Source organism: Sorex araneus, chromosome 1 (assembly GCF_027595985.1).
Source record: "Sorex araneus isolate mSorAra2 chromosome 1, mSorAra2.pri, whole genome shotgun sequence".
Classification (NCBI taxonomy): Eukaryota; Metazoa; Chordata; class Mammalia; order Eulipotyphla; family Soricidae; genus Sorex; species Sorex araneus.
In genome coordinates this window covers 249,239,730-249,265,133 of record NC_073302.1, presented here as the reverse complement: position 1 = coordinate 249,265,133, position 25,404 = coordinate 249,239,730, and positions in this window count along the sequence as shown.

The following is a 25,404-nucleotide window of genomic DNA, read 5'->3' as shown; positions in this document are numbered from 1 at the left end:
CTCACTCCTTGACAGTAGTCCCCTAGTGACAGACTTTGGTGGGCAGTTTGGGAAAACTATATAAAAAACTAATGTTACAGTTAGTAAAGGGACGTAGGCACACCCTTTCCCATTCTGGGAGGTCATGTACATCTCTGCTGGGAACATGTATTCTATTCCTTTTACTTTCTGGCACACATTCTACATCTAGGTGATTTGCCTGCAGTTCTCCTTGGGGTGATATATGATTCTTTCCACGCTGGAGAGGATTGTGTTCTCTCTTAAGTGCAAAACTCTCTTCTCTCTCCTCATATTTCCCAAATCAACTAATCTTACTTTACCTTCCACTCCCTGAGATCTTTTTTCTGCAGAGGTAGATGATAGAGTGGGCAGAGGCTGGACTTTTCTTGGAAACAGAGATTCCTTGCTCCAGCATAAGTTCCATGGCAACCCAAGAAATCGAATGGCAGGGGTTAGTCAATCCCCACCCCCCTGCCTCTTGCCCATCCCCCCTCCCACACCGGTCCCCATCGAAGATCATGTGGATTTCAGGTACTAATTGTCAACTGACTGCCACGTGGAGCTGATGAGATGCAAGGTCTGGACTGTGCAGGTGCTCACAGTAGACTTATCAGTCCCAAGTCTCTTCTAGTTGACCAAGAAAGGTTTAAAGGAAAGAACTAGACCTTCCCTCAAAACTGCTACCTCCCTGCAGAAATGCCTCTGGATCCTGTGCTAGGCTGAGTCTCATCCAGGGTGCTCAAGAGCGGGGTGGGTACACCCACTATTGTCCAAACAGAGCCCTAGCAGCTGAAAGCCTCCAGAACCCAATCACTGCCATGCTCATGGCCAATCTCCACCTGCTCGAGAGGAGCCTCATGCATGAGAATGAATATGCAGAAAACCCCAGGTATGCAGAATTTTTGGCTGAAATCTCCAGACTCTCAAGGAGTTAGGAATGGGTAACCTTCCCCCACTTCCCTGTTCTTCCGGGAGCCTGGAAGTCATGGCCATGAACTGCTTCTGGTGCCATATAAGCTCATTAAAGGCCATGACCCAGAGATTCATAGATAAATCTTGGAAGAGAGTTAAAAGTTACAGAGATGCCTCCAGACCCCAAAGTCACCATCCAGTTAAAAATGTAACTCCAGCTTTATTGCTTAGTAAAAATTTTAGAATTCCTGGAGCACACAGCCACGTGACATCTCATTCTCAAAGCCACTGATGAACCAGGAGTAGCACACCACATTTGATGAGATGTAAATTAGAAGGCAACTGAACTAAATAAAAAAATATTAGCTCATAAGACTCAATCTATAACAACATGTTTGTGATATCGTACACAAAACTTAATATCTCCAGGGTGAGATACAATAATCTTCACACACTTTCCTCTAAGGAAACTTTTTGGGATCATTTTTAGCAGATTATTCATAATAAGCCATACAAAATAAATTATGTAGGATCTGCCTTTGGGGCAGGCTTGGGTGCTGGTGGGAAAATTCAAAATAATGGTGGTGGGTAGATATAATGGAGGTGGGATTGGTGTTGGAATATTGAATGTAATAAATTATTGTGAACAATTTTATAAAAAAACAAAAAGTAAAACTCTGCAACTTCACTTCATTCCACTTTACCTAAGTCACCTGCAACTAACCCACATGAATGTTCCACCCTCTCTCAGAACCCTGGGGGAGCCCAGTCAGTGCAGATGACAAACCTTTAATCTCCAGCCTATTACTTCTGATTAATAAACTTCTGTGTCTGTAGGATGTAGGAGTCATGTTGCTTTTCCCAGGAAAGAGACAGGAACCACAGAATGTTTCTAAACTTGATCTTGATGTTTCAGAAATGAATAGGTGAGAAAACGAAGGTTCAGAGAGGAGCCATGAAGCCAGTTATCATACATGATAATGTGAAACTCTGCTTCTCTTAACTCTTTTTCATTCAGGTATTTGTGCTTTTTCTCAGGGTATATTATGAAAAACCTATAAGGGTAAATATGACCTGGTCACTTTTACCTCCAGGGATGTGTATAGATACAGAGGTACAGCACGATGCATTCAGATGATTCGCAACCCCAGAAGACCACAAGAGAGGGATAGTCAAGGGGTGGCAGTGTTAGACAATCATACTAGTCCCTTAGTCCTATGTCCTGAGGTTTACTAAGTGTGACTGCATCCCCCTTTATTTTATAGGGACCATACCTAAACAGTGCTGGGGCTGGGGTCTTAGAGGGGACTTTAAGCAATACTCCACCCAGTTGTGTGGAATTAGGGCCTAGTGATGCTCTGGGGGCCACTAGGACCATCCCCATTGTGCTCAGGGAACTGTATGAACTGTATGGTACTAGGGATCAAACTGCCGGGTACATGCTCAACCCCACTGAACCATTTCCTTTATCCCCTTTCATAAAAATATAAAAGGATATTTAGATCCAAATAAACATTGCCATATTGCTGCCCTCAAAGAAGGTTCTTATTCTAAATTGCTGCCACTTTGGTTAATTTTTTTTAAGAAATGCCTTCTTGGAACTTTCTGAACAAAACAAATACTTCATCAGTTTGAGTTATACCAAGAAGTCAGAAACTAAGGGCACTTTGCTATCTTTCTTCCTCTACCTTTCTTTCCCTTTCCCTGCCACACCTTTATTTCTACTCTTTTTAAGCTAAAAAGCTATTAATTTTTCTACCAGAATTTGTGATAAATGAATTTTTGATGTTTCATCAAATCAGAGTTAAAATTTGAAGATGTGGTATAGTGAAGATGTTAAAGATTCCCAGCATCCCATATTACCCCAGAGCACCATCAGGAGAAATTCCTGAGTGCAAAGCCAAGAAGAATCCCTGTGCATCACTGGGTGTGACCCCCAAAAAAAGTCGAAGGAAAAACTAATTTGACAATTTTGATAGTTTGGCTAGTAGGGAGTCAGCCTTGCATGCAATCAACCTGGGTTCTAATCCTGGCATTGTATATGGTCCCCTAAAGCCCTCCAGGAGTAATTCCTGAGCACTGGATATGACAACCGAATTTTTTTGACAAGTTGATATGAATATTAAAGAGAATCATAGTTTCCATCCAGAACCTATGTAATGAGGTTAAGGAGTTTAGTAATCACACATAATTTAAACGGATGGTGATAGAATTTATCCTGTCCCTCCTTTTTTCCAGTTCAAGTGTGTAATGCAAATACTCTATGACTGAGATACAATTTATACCTTCTTACATGAAAAGGCCCAGTGGGACTTGAGAAATAGGGTGCAAAGAGGTGCCACTTCCCTGACGTACCCGGCTAGATCGGGTGCTGGGTGTAACACAAGAACTAAGCTTTCTCGGTCCAAGTACAAGACATCAGTGATCTACACTGTCAGGCTTCTGACTCCCTGCTTTGCGAGGCAACCTTTCCCCACTGGAAAAAAAAAAGACCTTATACAAGGTACTGTGAGTTAACCTCGTGCATAGTATGAGTGTTCTGAAGAGTTACAATATGTTTATGTTGGTATTAGGAAAAGCTTTAGTATAAATTTTAGGATAAATTTAGGATAAATTTTCCATGTCAGAGCTGAGATTGAAACTAACTTTACTGGTCTTCCAAATTAGTCTACTCGTTCTCCATCATTGCACTTTGTTTCAAACATTCTTTATTGAATTCCCATAAAGTCTGTTTGACTTTGTTGAGGGTGTGCCAGCCTCTAGGGTCTCTCAGTTGCATTACAGTACTGGTGGTAATGTGTGTGTGGGGAGGGGGGGCTGTCTGGGAAAGGAGATACCCAAATCAGTGCCAGTGGGAATGCAGATCCAGTCTACTTAGCAGCTATCAGGGGTACACCAAAACCCAGCAAGAGTCCAGGGAGGGATCTAGAGAAAGGGGAAATCCTTAAAAGACTCACAAATAAATCTCGGAAGAAAGTGACATGCTGCAGGGATGTCCCCTCACCACATGCCAGGCTGACTTCATTGGGGAGCCTGGGGGGAGCAGGTGTGTCCCACTGCCTGCCCCAAAAGAACCCCAGCAGCTGTAAACCTCCAGAACCCAATCGCTACCACGCTCACAGCTGACCTTCACAGGCTCGTTCTGAGCTCCTCACTCATGAGAATGAGTCTGCTGAAAAACCCAGGTATGTGGGACTTGTGACTGAAATCTCCAGGCTTGCATGGGGGCAGGGAGGTGGTGTCAGGAATGGTCCTCCTCCTTCCATCTCCCTGTGATTCTGGTTCCCTGGCAGTCATGTCTACAAACTGCTTCTGGGCACCATATAAGTGCATTAATGGCCATGATCCAGAGACTCACAAATAAATTTTGGAAGAGAGCAACACCCTGCAGAGATGCCACTGGACAGAAAAATCAACATCCAGTTAAAAATTAAATTTCAGCTCTAGGACCCTAATTAAAAGTTTAGAATTTCTAGAGCAACATCTCATACTTTATGCCACTGATATACTAAAAGTAGCACACCACACTTGCTGGGGTGTAAGGTAGAAGGCAACTGATCTTGATCAAAATATTCATAACAAGCAATACAAAATAAATTATTTAGCATTTGCCTTTAGGGCAGGCTTGGTTGGGAAAATTCAAAATAATAGCAGTAGGAAGGTGTAATGGTAGTAGGATTGATGCTGAAATATTGAATGTAATACATTACTGTGAAAAACTTCATGAAAACACCATTTTTTAAAAAAGAGAAAAGGGAAACCCTTTCTGACATTGTTATCCTGCTTTAGAGGGCTCATGTCTTTGTGTTTTGTGCTCCAATCCCCTCTCAACTTTCATTCTTCCCTCAGTTGTCTGCCTCCCTCTCTCCTATAAACCAGTATCTTTCTCCAGACTATGTATTAATATCTCTCACTTCATTTCAACATTTTCTCTATCCTCATTTCTACTTCCATTCTATTTGTCCTTCCATTGTCCAAATGAGCAATTTGAGCAATTGCCTGTAGCAAGTAAATATATTTGGAGCCTTCCTTTGACAACCAAGTCTTTCCACTCTATAGTGAATTACGGTAATAATGAAATTGAGAGAAGGACATTTGGAGATCATCATTCTATTATTCAGAGATTAAGACCAGGCATCAAAGCCAGTTTTCATGTTGAGAACTAGTCATTTGTGGTCTGTGCCTATTTCCATCTATTTATCTTAGACTTATCCTCATTGGGTTATCCTCTCTTTTATTTCACACATGAGCATTGATCAGACAAAGAACTGCAGGACTAATTCTAGTTCATACAGGAGAACAGCAAAATCTTGAGCTGATTATAGGGGCAATGATATTTTTAAACAGGTTTAAAATGGAGAACATGTTTATTTTCTTTTAAGTTTCAGCAGGTAGGTGCAGGAGCAAAGGCAGGTTTGAGAAGTTGGCTCATTACTACCTGAATTGGAGACATAGAGTAGACTACTCTGACTCTTTCTGTTCATCTGAAAAATGGGACTGTGTTAAAGTGCTGGTTCTAGAGTTAGGGCAAAGTTGAATTTCTGCTCCATCATTGACTGATGAATTATGAGCCACTGGGTAAATTGACTGTCTAGTAAAGGTTTCTAAACTGGCAAATGGGAGATAGTGTTATTTATTTGTAGGATTATTAGGAAGATTCAAAAGAATTAGATATCTTAGTGCAAGTCCCAGCACAAAGCAGATACTTGACAAATGGTAGCTTTTCCTATGAGCACCGAGATGGTGCATAAGAAGTTTCTAGCACTGTGACTGGTCCAGTGCTAGAAATTCATAGCTGAATTTTAATCAATATTAATTTCCTTTCTTTCTTCTCAGGCCCTATCAGTAAGACAGAAGGAAGTAGAATACCTCCCAGTTATTTCCCCTTTTTACCTAGCATTAACACCCTCCTCCCCACCTCAATCCCTGATTTTGTTTCTAGTCCAGAAACTGGACTGGAGCGATAGCACAGTGGGTAGGGCGTTTGCCTTGCTCGTGGCAGACCCGGGTTTGATTCCTCCGCCCCTCTCAGAGAGCCCGGCAAGGTACCGAGAGTATCCCGCCCGCACAGCAGAGCCTGGCAAGCTACCTGTGGCTCATTTGACATGCCAAAAACAGTAACAATAAGTCTCACAATGGAGACGTTACTAGTACCCGCTTGAGCAAATCGATGAACAACAGGACAACAGTGCTACAGTGGTGCTTCTCACAGGGCTTGTTGCCTCATAAGGGCTAGTAGCCCAGGGAGTTGCTTATCTCAAGTAATTTTAGAAATACTGCAAGACTGCTTTGACTTAAACAGTAACTTCCAAATGAATAGAGAACTAGGATGTCTGCAGATAGGCTAATGGCCAGTATATAAGGGGAGAAAATATAAATGATTTTTTCTAAGAAACAGAAGTCTTGGGGAATAGAAAGTTATGAAACAGAGCCCTTTTTGTATTTACACTGTGGTGTCTAAATAGTGCAGTAGCAAAACCAAAGCTATGTTAATGAGTTAGTTCCACATTATTATAGCATTTCTTTCTGGAGACATTTGATTCACCAGAGCTTAATTACTGTTATCTCAATATTTTCAAAGTTGCTGTGTAAATAAGGATATTGCAAATAATTTGCAATACTCAGGTCATGAATGGGATAATGAAGGCTCAGCTGGATTATGACTCGTGTAATAGGCATATAGATTTCTTGTATGTCTGTGGGTCTGAAATTCAGTTTGCTGTTCTAATGTGCAGATACCACATGCATATCATTATGATGAATGTTACACAGAAGGGAACTAACAGAGGCAGCAAAAGGTTGCTTTTTAAACTATAATTACAGCTTCTTGGAAGGTATTGTGATGCATGAAAAATACATGTAGAGTAGCTGACACCTAAACTATAGAGAAGTTGAAAATATTTTAGAGACTTTACAGAACAGGAATCGATCCTTTCCTGCTTGAAGTAGGGGAAGCTTTGTTCTACCATAATGAGACAGTTTAGAGCAGTCACTCTGCAGATTTGCAGGAGACCTATGCTTACACCATGTTAGAAATAAAAGGACAATAATGCTTATGGAGTAATTGCTGTGTGCCATGCTAGGTGTTCTATATAGTTTATCTCATTATATAACTGTAATGTGTAAAACAGCAAATAAAAACAGATGTGGGTAGAACCAAGGAAACAGTGTGGTTAGAACCAAGGAAGTAAAAAAATAAAAATAAATGTAGTTAGGCCAAGGAAATAAAAATTTTGTACTTTAAGAAATCAACCTTATAGTAACAGAAAGGCTAGGAAATTGTTTTTAAAATTGTAGGTAAATTCATCTAATATGGTCTACAGGCCCAGATGAAGGTCAGGTCAATATCCAGTCAATGACTCTAAAATATGTCATCAAAGAACCCGAGCAGGACAGAGTTGGTCAGTCTTGGTCACCTTCCACTATTAAGGAATTTCTACTATTGGGCTGGAGCAATAGCACAGTGAGTAGGGCATTTGCCTTGCACGCGGCCGACCCGGGTTCGATTCCCAGCATCCCATATGGTTCCCTGAGCACTACCAGGGGGTGACTCCCGAGTGCAGAGCCAGGAGTAACCCTTGTGCATTGCCAGGTGTGACCCAAAAAGCAAAAACAAAAACAAAAACAAACAAAAAAAGGAATTTCTACTGTTCAGATGAAATGAATATTAAATGAATTAATATTAAATGAATTTCGGATGTTTATGTAAAATTGCTACTTGAATTCATCAGATAATTAACTCTACGTCATTAAATATGTTATTATGTTGTTCATTCATGGTTTTAACAAGTTCCAGCTAAAAATATCTTGGAATATTGTTGGCTATTAATGTTGAGAAGGCTCAGCTTTTATCCCAATGTTTTAGACCATAATCATTGACTTGAAGAGAATTTTTCATTATACACAAGACCTGCATTATATAAAACACTATGTGTGATGCGACTTTAGTTGTAGAACAACTGCAAAAGGTAATCAAAAGTTAAACAGAATTCTAATTAATAATGTAAAATGGGAAACAACTAAATGTCTGTTTGCCATTGGTTAAATAAATTCAGGCTTATGCATATTAAGTCACTGAAAATATATGAGTATAGAAAAACATTTCTTCACATTGACAACATTTATAACTTTTGAAGCATAAATTGCAACCTCCAGATACCTTTTTTAACCAAAGAAAATGTATGCATAGATAAACATTTATAAGTATAGATATTGATATTTTAGCATGGCTACTTTGGTGGTAAGGTTAATTGATTTTTTTGGTTGGGGGAATGAGTGTATTGAGCCATACCTGTCAGTGCTCAAGGGTTACTCTTGGGTCTAGGCTGGGGGCTTCACTCCTAGAAGAGCTCAGAGGACCGTGCAGTGCCAGGAATTGAGCGTGAACCAGCACATGTTGCAAAACAAGCACCTTAACTCCTTTACTAGCTTTCTGATTTCAAAAGAATAAGTTAAAAATTTTAAGCCACCAATATATTAGCAATAAAAATTAAAATAGAGAGTATGGGGAAGTGGCTCAAAGGACTAGGGTCCTTCCCACATGGAAAGTCTGGGTCCAATTCCTGGTACTGCAGCTCCAAGCTATCCCAAACAATGTGCTAGAGGTAGCACCTGAGCGCTGCTGAATATGACCCCCAAGCCCCCCAAATAAATAAAATTTAAAAAGTATCCTTCAAATTTATTGAAATAGACATGCATTTACAGAACTCATGGCTGCTTCTCCTGGAAGGGAGTATAAATTGAGGCTCCCATAATCCTGTGCCACCAGACTCCACACCAGAGGCTGTTTCCTCTTGGGGTACCCCAGAGGGGGGAAGGTGAAAGCCCTCCATGCCCCAAGGGACCCAGCCCTGGCAGCAGACCTCACTACCCAACCGCTGCCATGATCCAGGCCACTTTCCACACGCTCGGGCCAAGCCTCACGCATGAGTAAACATATTCCTGGACCGAACGGCCTGGACACATCATAAGATACTTTCTACCCATTTTACACAAAATAATAGAGGGAAATATATATATTATATATAAATATATATATTTATATATTATATATAAATATATATATATTTCAGGGAGCCCGGCAAGCTACCGAGAGAATCATGCCCGCACTGCAGAGCCTGGCAAGCTCTCCATGCCATATTCGATATGCCAAAAACAGTAACAATAACAGGTCTCAATCCCCTGACCCTGAAAGAGCCTCCAATTGTTGGGAAAGAAGAGTAAAAGGCTGCTAAAAATCTCAGGGCTGGGATGAATGGAGATGTTACTAGTGCCCGCTGCTCGAGTAAAGCAATGAATAATGGTATGACAGTGATACAGTGAAACATGCATTACTTTTTCATGATAGCAACTATAATGCTATATTAAGCAAGTAAATAATAAAACTTGATATAATAAAAACATTAGTTTAGGTATTGCTCATTACTAGCCATCAGGTTTAAGCTGAGTTGCCCAAGTCAGCATGAGGTGAATTTGTAATTGGTGCAATTTTTGTTTCTTTTTCTTTTTCTATTTTTTTTTCAGATTTTTGAGTCACACCCAGCGATGCTCAGGGGTTACTTACTCCTGACTCTGTACTAAGAAATTACTGTTGGCAATGCTCAGGGGACCATACTGAATTTGGGTCAGCCACGTACGAGACAAACACCCTACCCGCTGTACTATCCTTTGACCCCAATTGGTGAAATTTTTGGTCAGCATGTTTCAGCCTCTCTTTTCTACTCTTCCAGCCCCCCTTCCCCTGTCAGACTATTTCAGAGGTTCAGACTAAGGGCAATGTTTTAAGATACATCTTTTTCATTAGAGCACTTGCATGTTCAGAGAGAACTCCTAAAATTCTAAATCGTTTTAAGACCCAAAGGAATTAAACTTTAGTAATGGAATTCCAGGAATCTGGTGAATATGTTTGAGATAATAGAAGAGAGACAATTTCCTCCATTTTTGTATCACTTTCTGCAGTGATTATTCTACCCTAAGACCCACTTACAAAGACTCATTAGAGATGTGTAACTTGTGACTTCTCAAGGGAATAAAATCTGTAATGAACTAAATTAGTGTCTCAGAATACTTCTGATACTGGAATTTATTTGTTTTCAAAAATTGGTTTCTTCTTTCTTGAGATAAAACAGCCCAATCATCCTTGCCCCCACCCCCACCACCCCATTCCTGTCCCCAGTTCCAGAAATGTCTGACAGCCTCCAGGTCAGACAGCTCTCTTCCCTCCCACAGTGATTGGTGTATGTGGTGTAGTCATGTGATTGTAAGTAAGGCAATTGGAGATTTTTCTGAGATTTTACAGGAGCACTTAGGAAAGATGAATTGTGTCTTTATTATGGCTGTTAAGTCTGTAATTCTTAGTACTTTACAGAGAAACACTCTGTCTGTAAAGAGAACCAACACAAAGAATCGAAGACCTGGAAAGTGATGAAACGTATTCCTGAGGATAATGCATCAACATCCGGATTCCTGATGAGCCAGATTATCTCTTAGACTATCCAGTTACATAAAACAGTAAAGTCTCTGTTTGGCTTAAGGCAGTTCATGTTGTATTTTTGTTCCCGCTATTAGAAAACATTTATCTCACATCTTATTCCCTGAAATAAATTAACTTCCTTTTGACCCAAGTGATGATTTCAACATCCTTTCTCTACTTCTCAGTGATATTTAATTTATCTTATGGGTCTTCTATCTTATTTATCAACCAAAAAGCAAAAATAGTGTTACAATTTGAGTTACACTAGAGTGGTAACTGAATTTTATGTACCTATGCATTTTATTTTCTAGGTGATGTTATCACATTCAGAATGCACTAATTTACAGAATACATTGAAAATAGTCCTTTGATTAGGATGTGGCTACAATTGGTGATTTTGTTAAAAAACATTACTTTATTTGAAGCAAACCTGCTAACCAGTAGGGATCTGTTTTTCTCGCCCGAGCAGTTTCTTAACTATCAGGAAATTCTCCTGGTCAGTTGCCATGGCAACACCATCAACTTCACTTTCTCAGTCTAAAAGTGTCATTTGTCAAATGAGCCATAGGCTTCTTTTCTATCACAACCCACTATCTGGGCCAATATGAAACAAAGTAAAGTGTTATATGGCATTCTTTGTACTGGAGGAACTCTGAGGATGATTAAAGTGTTATCACGATGTTAGACACGATAGGATTTGAATGTTTGGACATCTCTCAGCCATTTAAAACTGTCTCAATCCAGGTGTGTGGTTGGATGGTCAAGAGCTTATTAAAATGTCTGACTCAATTCTATCATTTGAGAGGAAAGAGTAACAATAGTGTGATACTATACCATGGCACAGTAATATATAAAGGGAGCTGGTGTGAGGTTGAAACACCTGGTGTCTCTCAACATAATGGCTGGTATTAACAAAAATCAAAAATAGGTGGTGACTCTCTGTATATGCTTCTGTGAAAACATCTGAAATTCACTATTTACTTAAAATTAGCAGTTATATAACATGTGAATTTATATCTTAAAAGTGAAAAGCAATCAAGTATAAGACTTTTTATAAGAACAGCTTTACAAATCTATTATTGTTTACAAACAGCATTTGTAAAATTCAATAATAGTATAAAGGGCAAATTATCACTGCTTGTTCTGTAATTATGATGAGAAATGTTAATAAAAATTTAAGCCATAGATGACCCTCAGAAATAATATTATAAAATCTGTTTGGGGGATTAAAGTAATTTATTAATTATTTTATTTTGGTTTAGATAATAGGGTTACAATGGTGTTAGGATATTGATGCATAAAATAGTTGCACACCAATGTCACTGGTCTCTATAACCCTTCACCCACTATGCCACACCTGGTTCAATCTTTCTTCTCATCCTTCAATTTGTTGATTGATGGCTGTGACTTTGTGTTGTACTGTTACATCCTTATTAAGATATCTTGAATTTCACCACCATTTCTATTGAAATGACCCTTTGAAAACCCTTGCAAGTGTACAGTGTTTGTCCACTGATTTATTATATTGTACTGAAGTCAAATTTCTAAATATTAAAATTCTTTTTCCTTAGTGAATCTATATCAGAGGATAATTTTCAAAATAAGTGTTCTCTCTGGTGACTTTTCAGAACAACAGGTTCTGAAATTCTAATTGGCATTGAAATATTAGTAGCGTTCCTTATATTTCATTCTGAAAGAACAACAAATGAGGGACAGGAGATATAGTACAGTGGATAAGGCATTAGCCTTGCATGCAGCTGACCCGTGTTCTAGCCCTGGCATTCCATATAGTCCCTAAGCAATACCAGGAGTAATTCCTGAGTGCAGAACCAGGAGTAACTCCTGAGCATCACAGGATGTGAACCAAAACTGATTTCAGGATGGTACAGATCTTTAATTTCAAGTGTTTTCTATAGTTTCATCATGAAACAGTACATAAGAATTAAAGTGTTAAGCCATGGATACTAAAGATTTCTTCCTACTTAGTGATGAAGTAGTAGTAGGAAGGGGCTTGATCCAACAAACTTTGAATCTATTTGCTTCTCAGTCACTTAAAGAGGTTTGTGAAAATGATGGCCCTTTCCAATAAGTGCTGACTATTGTTCATTAGAGGCAGAAGAGATAAGCTAAAATCACTTGCAAGTTGTGACCAGGGACTTTATTCCCTATTGAACTCATGGCTGAATTTGCTGAGTGACTTTTCTTTCAAGTCAAAATAATACACAAGGAAGAAATTATTTACAAATAGTGTTTCTTGTACACATGGATGAAATTTAGGATCACTCACTTATGTTCAGCATTTCTAAAGGTTAGCAATGTGAATCATGCAGCTGAAACTGGCATCAAATGGCTTCAGAATATCACCACATCAAACACCCAGTTGGCGTCAGGGAAGAAAGCTGATGTCACTGTACATTTAGCCTATATGTTTTCTTAACCTAACAACTAGCTCACTGTGAAACACAGCACAATTGGTTGGAATACTTGTGTAGACAAAAGGTATGCTTTTATAACACTTTCACCATTTTAGATATAATTTTGAGAATCCTGTAGCCAAGTGCCTTGTAAAAGTAAAGGTTGAGAATTATGAAGATTAAGGGAGAAGGAAAAATGATTTGCTGAGTGACAAAATTGGTCACAGAGGGAATTCTGAGTTGGGGAACAATTGGGGTAAAAGTTACATCAATCAGGTTAAATCCCCTCCCAGGTTTCCATCACAGTTACACAGTGTAGTTCTAGGGCTGCATTTGCAGTCACCAACTTCACAAGCTACCACTTGCGTCAGGTCCATATCTGGCTTCTTATGTCAGGGGTGGTATTTGCATAGGATATTCTTCCTTTAGAGGGGTTTTACAATTTTTAATTAGCCAACAAATAAAACCCTATTATTGCATTGTGTTGGCTAACACTATCAATGTTCAAGAAGTTATAGTCTGACTTAAAGTGAATGATTAAAAAATAAAACAGGGAATACTGCCCAGGTGGCCTCAATCTATGGGAGCCTTCGTGTCACTTGTCCCTTCTTTCTAGCCTTTTCAATAAAATCTCTTCTGAACTGTGAAAAAAAATTAAAACAGCTAAAGCTGTGAGCTATTTAGTGTTTTAACTGACTTCTCTATCTAAAGTGAGTTTGGTTCCTGATCAGTTTTAGGTCCTGGTCATGGAGGACCCATGCACTCTACATTTTACTGGAGTTTCTAAACCTTTCTCACATTTAAAGACCTTATATGTGGGATATAAAGCACAGAGATTAGGGAGAAACAGGTGACCAAAGGCAACAGGAGCGCAGAATTGATCTACAGATCTGGGCTTGCTTGGGTTGGGGAGCTGATAGGAAGGGTCCTTGGGGCATTGGTGGAAGAAAGTGGGCACTCAACTGGTGGCTGTGGTTTGGGGGCAGTGTATGCATAAAGTCCTGTCATTAACAGTATTGTAAACTATAGGGCTTTAAATAAAATGAATAAAATAGAGTTTTATTTTAAAAAAAAACAAACAAGCAAGCAAAAAACCAGAAGTGTAAGCTTTTGATGGATGTAGAATCCACCACCAAACTCTTAAGTTTTCTAAGGTTCTTATTTGATTTTTATTCAGTGATATAGTGCTAGTGCCTTTTATAGTGCTATGGATTAGTTGTTTATGGGCCCTCAAAACCTTATGTTTAAACCCTTACCAACATCCACTGCTTGCCAACATGGTATTTGGGAGATATTTAGACCATGAGGATGGAGCCCTCATGATGGCATTAGCGCCCTTTAAAAAGCCCTATTTCCCCCTCCTTCTTCTATGTGAAAACACAAGCATAGACACTCAACCAGAAGATGGCGATTTATAAATCAGGAAGTGGGTTCTCACCAAACAATGAATTTGCCAGTGCCTTAACTTCCCAGCCTCCAGAACTGTGAGAAATGCATTTCTGTGGTTTATAAACCACCCAGCTTGTGGGATTCTGTTGTAGCAGTCCAAACAGACTAAGACAATTCCCCAAATATTATGAGTGTATTAGTAATTTGATTAAACAAAGAATGAATTTAGATTTATTTATGTGAAGTAAACCATTTAGGAAAACCCAGTATGTATTTATCCATTGCTTGATTAGCAAATAGGTTATTTATTTTGTATTTATTTTTCAACCATACTTAACAATGTCCAGGGTTTATTCCTGGTTTTGTGCTCAGGGATCACTCTGGATGGTGCTCAGGGAACCATATATAGTGCTGGGGATCTTACTGGTGCAAGGCAAGCACCTCAACCGCTGTACTGTCTCTCCAGAGTGGTAACGATGATATTTTTGAAAATAAACTGGTTCCATTTATTTTACACTCAAAATTGTCACATTGTTTTCTACAGATCAAAATCTGGGCATGAGCTTCATGAATTTTGATATAAAGAAAAAAGACTGCATTGAATAGCAAAATGATTGCAAATGCCTTTGAGTGGCTCATTAAAGAGGTTCGTGAGTCTGATCTCTTTTTTTGTTTTTGTTTTTGTTTTTTGGGTCACACCTAGAAATGCACAGGGTTACTCCTGGCTCTGCATCCAGGAATTATCCCTGGCGGTGCTCGGGGGACTATATGGAATGCTGGGATTCGAACCTGGGTCAGCCGCGTGCAAGGCAAATGCCCTACCTGCTGTGCATTGGCTCCAGCCCAATCGTGAGTCTGATCTTATGTTCCTTCCAGTCAAGAAACTGATTCCCTTGGCCCAACACCTGCATATCACTATGACTGTCATATACAAGAGTAGTGATCTTTGCAGAAAATTCCAGGCTGCTCTGTGGACCTGGAGAGGAACATCAATGTTTCTTGTGTTTCTAAAAACTTTGAAGTACATAAAAACAAAAGAAGAAAAAGAAAATCCCAGGAAATCCTGCTATCAGAAACAATATTTTTTAGGGGGGGAAATCAAACTATTACTTGGATCTTGAAAAGGCTAAAAAAAAATTATGACGGACTTTGCTTTCTACCAGTTGCCTGATGGCATTTGGAAATGACTCAAACCTGGAGTTAGCACTTTAGCCTGAGTCAGGATGGGCATGGATTCTACTGTTTAGTCCTGCTCTCAGTGGGCCAGGGCCGGGAGGATGCTTGGCGTTTCTTTCCATGTTGGCTGACCTTTGGGCCTGGGTTCTGGGCTTAAAGTGTCTTTTACAGGGGCAGAACATATCCTGGAAATGTCCTGGCATTCAGCTCCCGGTACTCTCTGTGGGTGAACTCAGGCAACCAACAACTCTGTGACTCCGACAGATGTTTTCGTCTCTAACCCTTGGGCACCTTGCCCTGTTTTCTTGCACACAGAGGGTGATACCTGGCACCCTGCCTTGTGCCACCAGGAATGAGTACAACCCCAGGGAGTACTGCCAAGTCATTTTGGAGGCTGCATTTTGGGACCCAAGTGGCCATCCCGTAAATGCCCTGGTGTGCTTCCTCCGAAAGCTGTCAGGGAGACAAACTCCCTTAAGCATCTCCCTTCTTTATGGAACTGCAAGTTCTCTATCTGTGTGATGTGTTTTTTAGCATTTTATTGCACATTGCATTTTTCGCCTTGTGTAATTGTGGTGACTACAGGGGTTTGTTGGATAGAAGTCACATGTTTTATGTCTGTCTTAAGCAAAATATTAGTGGGAAAACATGCTGGTTTGAGTATATTCTGGCTAACCGTTATGATTGAATTACCTAAACAATAAATAAGAAATAAACCTCTGTCTGTCAACACAGATTACATAGAACCCACTTTTGCCAGAAATTGGCACAGTGGAAAAGTACTGAGCTTATAGTTTGAAAGCCTGGCTGCAGGTCCCAGCTCACCAATTATGAAACGAGTCTTTTATATGTTTTCAATCATTTCTTATTCTGATTTTGACAGATTTAATTTACATGGAAGCATTTTTTAATTAAAAAAGAAATATGAGTTACCAGGTCTGCAGTCTTGATTGCCTTATCTGCATAACAGGTATGTGATATAATCAATAAACATCAATTGAGTATTTTTCTTCTGGGCATTTTTTCTGGACTCTGAGGTGCAATGGGGAAGGAAACTAAGTTTCACTCTAGCAGAGATCCAGTTCCATTTTGCAGCATCATTGTTCTGTTAAGGCCTGAGTGCCCTTGAAGACACAGGAGTAAAGACCTTTTGGAATACAGAGAATAAAGAAAGTTAGTTCATATAAAGGTCAAGTTTTATCTAGAGAAGGTGTTTTAAGCATGGTCTTGAAAGTTGAGCTGCTGTTGTGTTACACAATGATGAGCCTTGGAGCAAGAGCAGGGACAATGCATTCTGAACAAAAGATGTGTGTTGGGATGAGTTTTGGGAAATTATAGGTCAATGAAAGGGCATCTGAAATCAGGGAGGCATTGCTCCTGGAGGAGTGCAAGGAGCACCAAATCCATCTACCATGAGTCATTATATCCATGTTGGCTCATTCCATACTTGTTAAGACCATCAACCATAACATTACATCAAAGACAAGAGAAAGGGACTTATTGTTGCAGATTTAGAAAACAATCAGTGTTAAAAAGAACATTCTCCGTAATCTCTCTCCAGAGAGACTTTACCATTTTGATTTAAATAATACATACTAAACAACAGCAAACCCTTGGCACTGGAATGCACAGCCAACGACTGAACAGTAGGGGTAGGGTAAAGGTGGGGAGAAGAAGACCAGACTACAAGAGATGCAGGGACAGTGGTGGAGGGTCCTGGGAATTTCATTGGTGGAGACTGTAGTAATTTTGTATGTCAATACCATAAGCTTTAACACTACTGTAACTACCTAAACTATGTTTTTAAAAAGTACATTGAATGCTTACTTCTTATATGTTTATGTTTACTTCTCTGTGTGGTTTAAATTGAGACCTGAAAAATGAAAGGGGATACTTGAGTGAAAGGCATCCCAAAATGTGTTGACTATGGGGCTGGAGTGATAGCACAGTGGGTAGGGCGTTTGCCTTGCACAAGGCCGACCCGGGTTCGATTTCCAGCATCCCATGTGGTCCCCCGAGCACTGCCAGGAGTAATTCCTGAGTGCAGAGCCAGGAGTAACCCCTGTTCAGTGCCGGGTGTGACCCAAAAAGAAAAATAAAACAAAGCAAAATGTGTTGACTAGGCAGAGGAGGGAAGGTGCCTCCCACGAGGTACATGTGTATCACTATCCTACATGTTCCAGACCCATGTCCAGCCTCTTTTCACTTTCTAGACTGACCTACTAATTGTGGACCTCAACCTGAGTTGCTGAAGGTCCCAAGAAAGAAGGAAGAGGTATTAGAGCTGTAGTGGGTAGGGTGCTTGCCTTCCATGAGGTCAACTGATGTTCAATCATGCCACCATATATGGTCAGTCAAGTCCAGACAGGAGTGAGTGAGCCCTAAGTGCAGAGACAGGAGTAAGTCCTAGCACCGCTGGGTGTGGTCTGAAAAAAACTAAAACAGAGTAAATGGGAAAATATGTTTAGTGAAGAAAAAAAGTGCTCATAGTATACTATGAAAATCTTGCTCATTGACTATTGGTGTCTTTGATTATAACATTGATTTTCTTATTAGTAATTTGAATATTTAATTTTGAAAACTTTCCTGCAATGAACATAATGCTCTTTAAAACACTTATTAGGACCAGAGAGATAGTATAATGGGTAAGGCTCTTATCTTGCATAATCAACCTGGATTTGATCCCTGGCACCATGTTTAATACCCTCAGCACTGTCAGGAATAATTCCTTGCCACAGAATAATTTAAGAGTACTCTTGAACTCCGTGCCAGTCTGTTTTCACTCAGGGCACCCCAGAAGGGGCCGGGTGAGAACCCTCCCCATCCCAAGGGACACAGCCCTGGCAGCCGATCTCCACTATGCAACCACTGCCACGCTCCAGGCCACTTTCCGGACAGCTTGACTGCTTTGCAGCCACACAACACATTATAAGCACTTCCTACCCATTTTCCATAATTACCACACCATATTTGATGGAGTTCAGACAGTAGGCAACAAATCATAGAAAGTACAATATATATGTATATATGTATACTATATATATGTGTATATATATATATATACACACACACACACACATATATGTCTTGGAGAGCCCGGCAAGCTACTGAGAGTATCCTGCCAGCATGGGCAGAGCCTGGCAAGCTACCCATGGCATATTTTATATGCAAAAACAGTAACGATAGGTCTCATTCCCCTGACCCTGAAAGAGCCTCCAATTGTTGGGAAAGATGAGTAAGGAGAGACTGCTAAAATCTCAGGGCTAGAAGGAATAGAGACGTTACTGGTGTCCGCTCGAGTAAATTGACGAACAACAGGATGATAGTGATACAGTGATACTCTTGGATCCATGAGCATTCTTGGGTGCTCTCCCTGCGAGAAAAACAACAAAAAGAAAACTGGAGATTTTACTGAAAATGGTTTGCCATATAAATAATATATAATTAAACATTGTGTTTAGTATTATAATTGTATTTAACATAACAAAGTGTACAATTATGTGCTGTAATATATTTGTATTACATATATTATATATTTGCATACACATGTAGACATATAAGTCATATATATGTACGTATGATTCACCCTTACATCACAAATAGCATTAAGCTTTGGGTCCTGCATTTAATTTAATACTGCAGTGATTACTGAATAATTGTTCAAAACAGAAAAATTCATATATTTCTGGACTTTATTGTCTAATTTTATTAAGTTCAATTTTAGAATTTGTTTAAAATTATAAGGCACACAAATGGTTTCTAAGTTAGTAAACTATTAATTTATCCATTATCATACTTTATTAAATTTTTAAGAATTTGCCAAAAACAGTAACAAGTCTCACAATTGGAGACGTTGCTGGTGCCTGCTGGAGCAAATCGATGAACAATGGAACGACAGTGCTACAGTGCTTTAATAGATTTATATATGAATGGGAAATTAACTAAGTACAAGAAAAGATTTGATGTAAAAAATACATCTGAAAAATAAATCATTTTACTAAGGTCTTCATATGATACAGTGATTAGAAGAAAGAAAACCCTCATAAATATGAAGTCTCCAACAAAAGAGGTATTGTTCTGCTATATTTTTATTAAAACCAACCAATCAATCCTATTTAGTTTTCTTTGAAGAGAAGATAATTTCACCTGGTTCAAATGTCGAAGAAGTGTAGATGGACATTTATTTGAAAATTTTCCCTACACTCTGTCTTGAATCTACTTAGTTTCCATGTCATCAAAAAGGTAGTCACAGGAGTTAGTTCTTCTTTATTCTTCTGAGGGTTTCTATGTTGTTTGCAAACATTCCCTTCTTTAAAGAAATAGAAGGGTAATATTTCTTTAATATTATTTAATATGAAAGCAAATTTCATATTTCTATAACTTGCTTTCTTTTTAAATTTTTTTGGGGGAGGCAGTGAGGTGGGGACACACCTGGCATTGCTCAAGATTTACTCTTAGTTCTTTGCTTCAGGATCTCTCCTGGTGCTGCTTGAACCAGGGACAACTACATGTAAGACAAATAAATGCCTCGACCCGTGTGCTATCTCTCTAGCTCTTATAACTTGCTTCACTAACACAAGAAGTATTGAAAACAATTTTTAATTATGCATATGTAATATCCTTCTGTGTAGATGTACTACATTTAATGAATCCCAGGTGAATGGATGGTTGGGTTGTTTTCTTTTTTCCCACTGGCAAGTAATGTTTCAGGAAAGAAAACATGCAGCAATTTTTGTGTAGAAGTATTTTTGTTGGATAAATTTCTAAAATAGAATCAAAAGCTTTATGAAATTTAAGTCAAAGTTTATAAATAATTAAAAAAATTTGTGCTGTGCAAAGTTTTTCATCCCACCAGTAAAATAATTTCACTCCCACTAACTGTATAAGAGTGAATCTGTTCTCCCAAGAGTGAGTAGATATGGAATTCTCTAAATGAAAATTGGTAGTTTAGTGAAGTTTTAATTTTATTTCTTTTATGAAAGGATATGCATGTTCCTAGATTTATATGTCATTTATTTCCCCCTTGATGTACTTTAATTTGTATACTTTGTCTACTTTTATTATATGCTGAACATGGTACTCTGTTAAAGTTAAACCTTTTCAAGGTCTCTAAAGTCTTACTGTCTGGTATTCAGGCACATGCAAATTTAATATGAGCAAAAATGGTAAGATGGATATTTAAACAAGAGGGAATGCATAAACATGGAAATGGATGTAGAAGCATTTCAAAGGTCTGGGTGGCACTGATATTATCTTTCATGTATTGCGAGTGTGTCCTGGGAAAGTATTTTGATTTCAGAAAAATTTGCATTATGAAAACTTGTGTTTGCTTTCTATTCTAATAGAAATCAAACTTCCTCCCACGATAAAAATTGTGTTAAAGGGGCTGGAGAGGGAGGTCAGTTGATTGGATGTATGCTTTGCATGCAGGTGCCTAGGTTCAATCCTCAGCACTGCATTGCTCCCCAAGCACCATGAAGAGCAATATCCAAGCACTACTTGGATGGTCCACCTGTTTTTAAAAATAAGTTTGCTATGTTTCCAAGACCAAGTGATTTTGGGGGAGCTTGGTATTTGGAGGACCTGGCAGCACTCAGGGATTACACTGACTCTGTGCTCAAGGATTACTCCTGGAGGTGTTCTACACATCTCATATACTGTTCCACCTCCACTCCCCCCCGCCACTGAGGGTTGAAACAGGGTCAGAAGTGAAGTGTACGAGGAAAGAATCATCAGGCAGTGAGATGGAGCTTCAGGCTGTTTTCTAGACTTTTTTGGCTACCAACTAATTACTGCCTCTGATTAAGGGATATAACAGAGTTGACAATTTTATTTCAAATAACTATGGGATCAGCTTTTCCAGTATCCATTCTTTTTTAAATTTTACTTTACTAGACTCTTGGGCACAAATTATTTTGTTCCAGCTAAAGTTGATATGTTTTAGCCACCTCTGAAGCTAGTTGTGGCAATGGGATGTGAGCAGAAATGGTATGTGGAATCTAGACAGAAAAGGACTAAGTGTAAATTTCCATTAGTTTCTTCTTTGCTGTAAGCTTGGATGTTGATGTGTTTCCAGGAGCCTGAAGAGCCACCTTGAAATCAGAGATTGAAAACATTCTGAGTAGTCCTGGACATCTATATGAAAACTTCTTGTTGAAACAAGTGTTTGTGGAGTCTTTGCATTATAGCTATGCATTTTAGCTATGATCACATCTAAGCATAATAGCATCTTACCTCCTGACAAATTCAATGTATGTTTCCTTAAGAATAAATTTCCCCTAAGCATGGTATCTTGAAGCAGAATTTATTAGGTCGTGATACTTTGATTTGAACTATGAGCAACCAAAAGCCCTTTAACTATTCTTCCCTGGATTTACATATGTGACTGCAGTAGTTGGGAAACTGCTGAAGGAAACAATTTACTCTATATCAGTGTTTCTAAATGGGGGGCTGGGCCCATAGGGTATTCCAGGGAGGCCATGGGGGAAAAATCATATAAATGAGAGCCAAGTCATGATACTCAATGGGCCAACCAGTAGGATACAAGTAGTGTTGGGGGTTGAAGTGATTACAAGAAGGAAATAAGGTTAGAAGTATCTATAGGCAGAAAATGGTTGAGAAATACTATTCATACATGGTCTTGTTCATAGGAGTGGCATTTGCCAGTGGAAATGGGACCAACTGTTCCAGAGTCTCCAACATTTAAGCAGGAAGCAAAGGTTTTTTCACATGGCAACAGGGACTCCAAATACAGCAAGAAGTCCAAGTTCTAGTGAGTTTATACTTTTTTACTTCTCCTTTAGTCGTAGTTGGTAATATCTTTTCACTAAAGTCAATTATATGGCTAAATTCAAAGCAAATACTGGAGGATATTGACCAAGGTTGTATTTTACAAAAGGGGATGTCAATGCTAATATTAATATTTTATCTGGTTAATTCTATGCTATAGTATATACTTGGGTTCTCACAGAATGCTCTGTAGCAACTGCCTACCAGTTGTCAGTAACAGCTTTCTCCATGCCGATCCAGGCTACAACAACCAAAGAGTCTTAAACATTGCTTGTGATCTCTAGGTGACAAAACCCTTCTGATAAGATTTTCCTATTTACAGAGATTGAAGTATATCTTGATTCTAGTGTAAATCATTTCATTTACCATTGCTATAATCTACCACATACAACAATGGATGCTGTTCTTCAACCTATTTTTTCTTTGCAGTATTGTTAACTTTCCATTTTATGGCTCTTCTGATTACTCTGCTGGTGTGTGTGTTTTGAAAGTATTTTGTTTCTGCAATTTAGCCTTCATTTTTAGAGCTTGTGTGAGTTTCTGATTTTGACTTTCATACTTAAACAAGTTAGTGTGGAACTAACTTTATTAGAAAGCAGTAAATAACTGATTTAGGTATGGTGGCAGGTCTAATTATTGTATCCAGACCTTTGCCTTCTCTGTAGAATAATACACTTTCTCCATCGTCTTAGTCATGTGGCATGTCATGGCCAACAGAAGGTGTCCCTGAGTAATAAGACAACTATTAACCCTGAGCAGAGGTTTGGCAAGGTATTGCATGTTTCTGCAAGACTCTCCTGTGCTTCAGATTCCTTTCATGAGAAGAGCATGTTCCTCAGTTGGGTTTCCTGAAGGAGCCCAGTGGAGCAGAACTGGTTTTGACCTGCAGTCAGGGACTGAGTGTCTATGACAGTCCACAGATCGTAGGAAGGAAGTGATGACTGGCTATACAACTTCGAGAGCTTGAGGTTGATTATAGCATTGCAATAGAAAAAGTTGACTAAAACAATTTCCAGTTAAACAAACTATTAAGTCATTTTTATCCCAAATATATCACATTATTTTAAAAATTAGACAAAAAAAGTTTAAATCACTTAAACCACTTTAAAGCCACTACCTATAGAAAACTCATTCACACTTTAATAAGTATATTTTCTGCCACTTTATAGCATATATAAATCATTAATTTATTGCCTCATTGAAAAATAGATTTTGAATAGTTAACACCACAAAATGGGCTGGAGCGATAGCATAGTGGTAGGGCTTTCACCTTGCATCTAGCCGACCCGTGTTTGATTCCTCCACCCCTCTCAGAGAGCCCAGCAAGCTACCGAGAGTATTGCGCCCACACAGCAGAGCCTGGCAAGCTACCCGTGGCGTATTCGATATGCCAAAAAAAATAAGTCTCACAATGGAGATTTTACTGTTGGCCACTCTAGCAAATCGATGAGCAGCGGGATGACTGTGACTGTGACTGTGACTGAACCCCACAAAATAGGTGCAATTAAATAGAGCCGTGTGTAAGATGAAAATCTCTCTTCCCTGTAGGGTGGAAAGAGAACTCTGAAACAATAATTCAATTAATATTTACAATTATGATAAAAACTATGAAGTTAACTATCAAGAGGATGTTTAATCAGAAGGCATAATGTGTTCTGTGATTAGGATTAGCACCTTGGGCAGAGATGCAAAGCTGTGCTCAAGAGACTGGAGTTCCCCCCATAGCTGGTGGCTCAATGTAAGGGCCAAATGATGCAATGCTAATTGGATCTTGTGATGCTAGTAATTCCCGAGGTTATCCCTGTGGTATTCTGGGACCTCTAATATTGCACTTGCTGATGTCGGAAGGACCATGTGGTACCAGATATGGAATCAGGGTGGGCCATATGCAAGGCATGCACTTTAACCCCTCTGCCGTATTTCTGGCCAAGGAAAACATTCTTAAAGAGTTATTGTACAGGGACTGGAGAGATGACTCAAGATCTGGAAAACATGATTTGCATGTGGGAGCTTCAGGTTCAATCTCCAGCACCACATCATCCCCGGAACACCATTGGGAGCAACCCCCAAGCACTAAACAAGAAACAACTCAAGGAATTTTGGATGTCAACCCCAAACCAACAAAAAAGTTATATAAATATGTATATATATTTCATTCTTAATAAAATGTAATGTTTTATGTTTTATACTATGCAATGTCATACATTGTAAACAATGTTATTTCTCTTATACATGTTTTACTAATCACCATTTTATATATTTTCTTCAGTATAAAGTAAATGAATATTTTTTCATGTTAACAAGTAACTTTTACACCATTATTTAGATGGTTGCATATAGCAATGATATGTGTATATTATGTTTAATCCAATTAGTTCCCTGGTGTTGGACATTTGGATTGCTATTCATTTTTCAGTTACACTAAAAACTCATCAAGAGTGTTTTGTCAAGAATACTAATATGTGGGGCTGGAGTGATAGCACAGCGGGTAGCGGGTTTGCCTTGCATGCAGCTGACCTGGGTTCGATTCCCAGCATCCCATATGGTCCCCTGAGCGCCGCCAGGAGTAATTCCTGAGTGCAGAGCCAGGAGTAACCCCTATGCATTGCCAGGTGTGACCCAAGAAGGAAAAAAAAGAATACTAATACGTTTATTTAATTGTGTTAAACATTGGAGAATGTTATGCTGTGAAAAAATTCTATAACATATCTAGACTTCACATATTCCCTTGAGAAGCAAACTGTTAATATTTAATTTTTAAGTAAGTTTTCTCATGTATTGTCAGCTCTACTCAGTCATTCCTCAAGATCCTTAGGGAAAAATTTAGAAAACCTTTCTTGGATGAAGATTTATTGGTAATAATGGGTTCAGGGAAATGAATATGTGTATATAAAGTAAAAGAAGCTAGAATCTGACCTCTGCTTTTTCAAATCAAGATGTGATCTCTTGTCATAATACTATATTTCTGGTTTAGCTTTTCTTTTTTTTTTTTTGTCAGTGTGGTAATTGTTACTTCATCTGTGGCCTGTTTCCAAAAGCACTGAGTGAGCCTCCGCAAGATAATCACTAGAGCCTCTGATTCTTTCATGAGTAACAGGAGAATGTACTAAACAAACAGTTTAGCTTGAATGTGTTGCAGGAGGTAGAGACTGAATGAAAACAATAATAAGATAAAAATATAGAATATATAATTTGTCTGGCACAGGCCAACCAAATCTGACATTTTAATTTTTTTTTAGGAAGTCATCATTT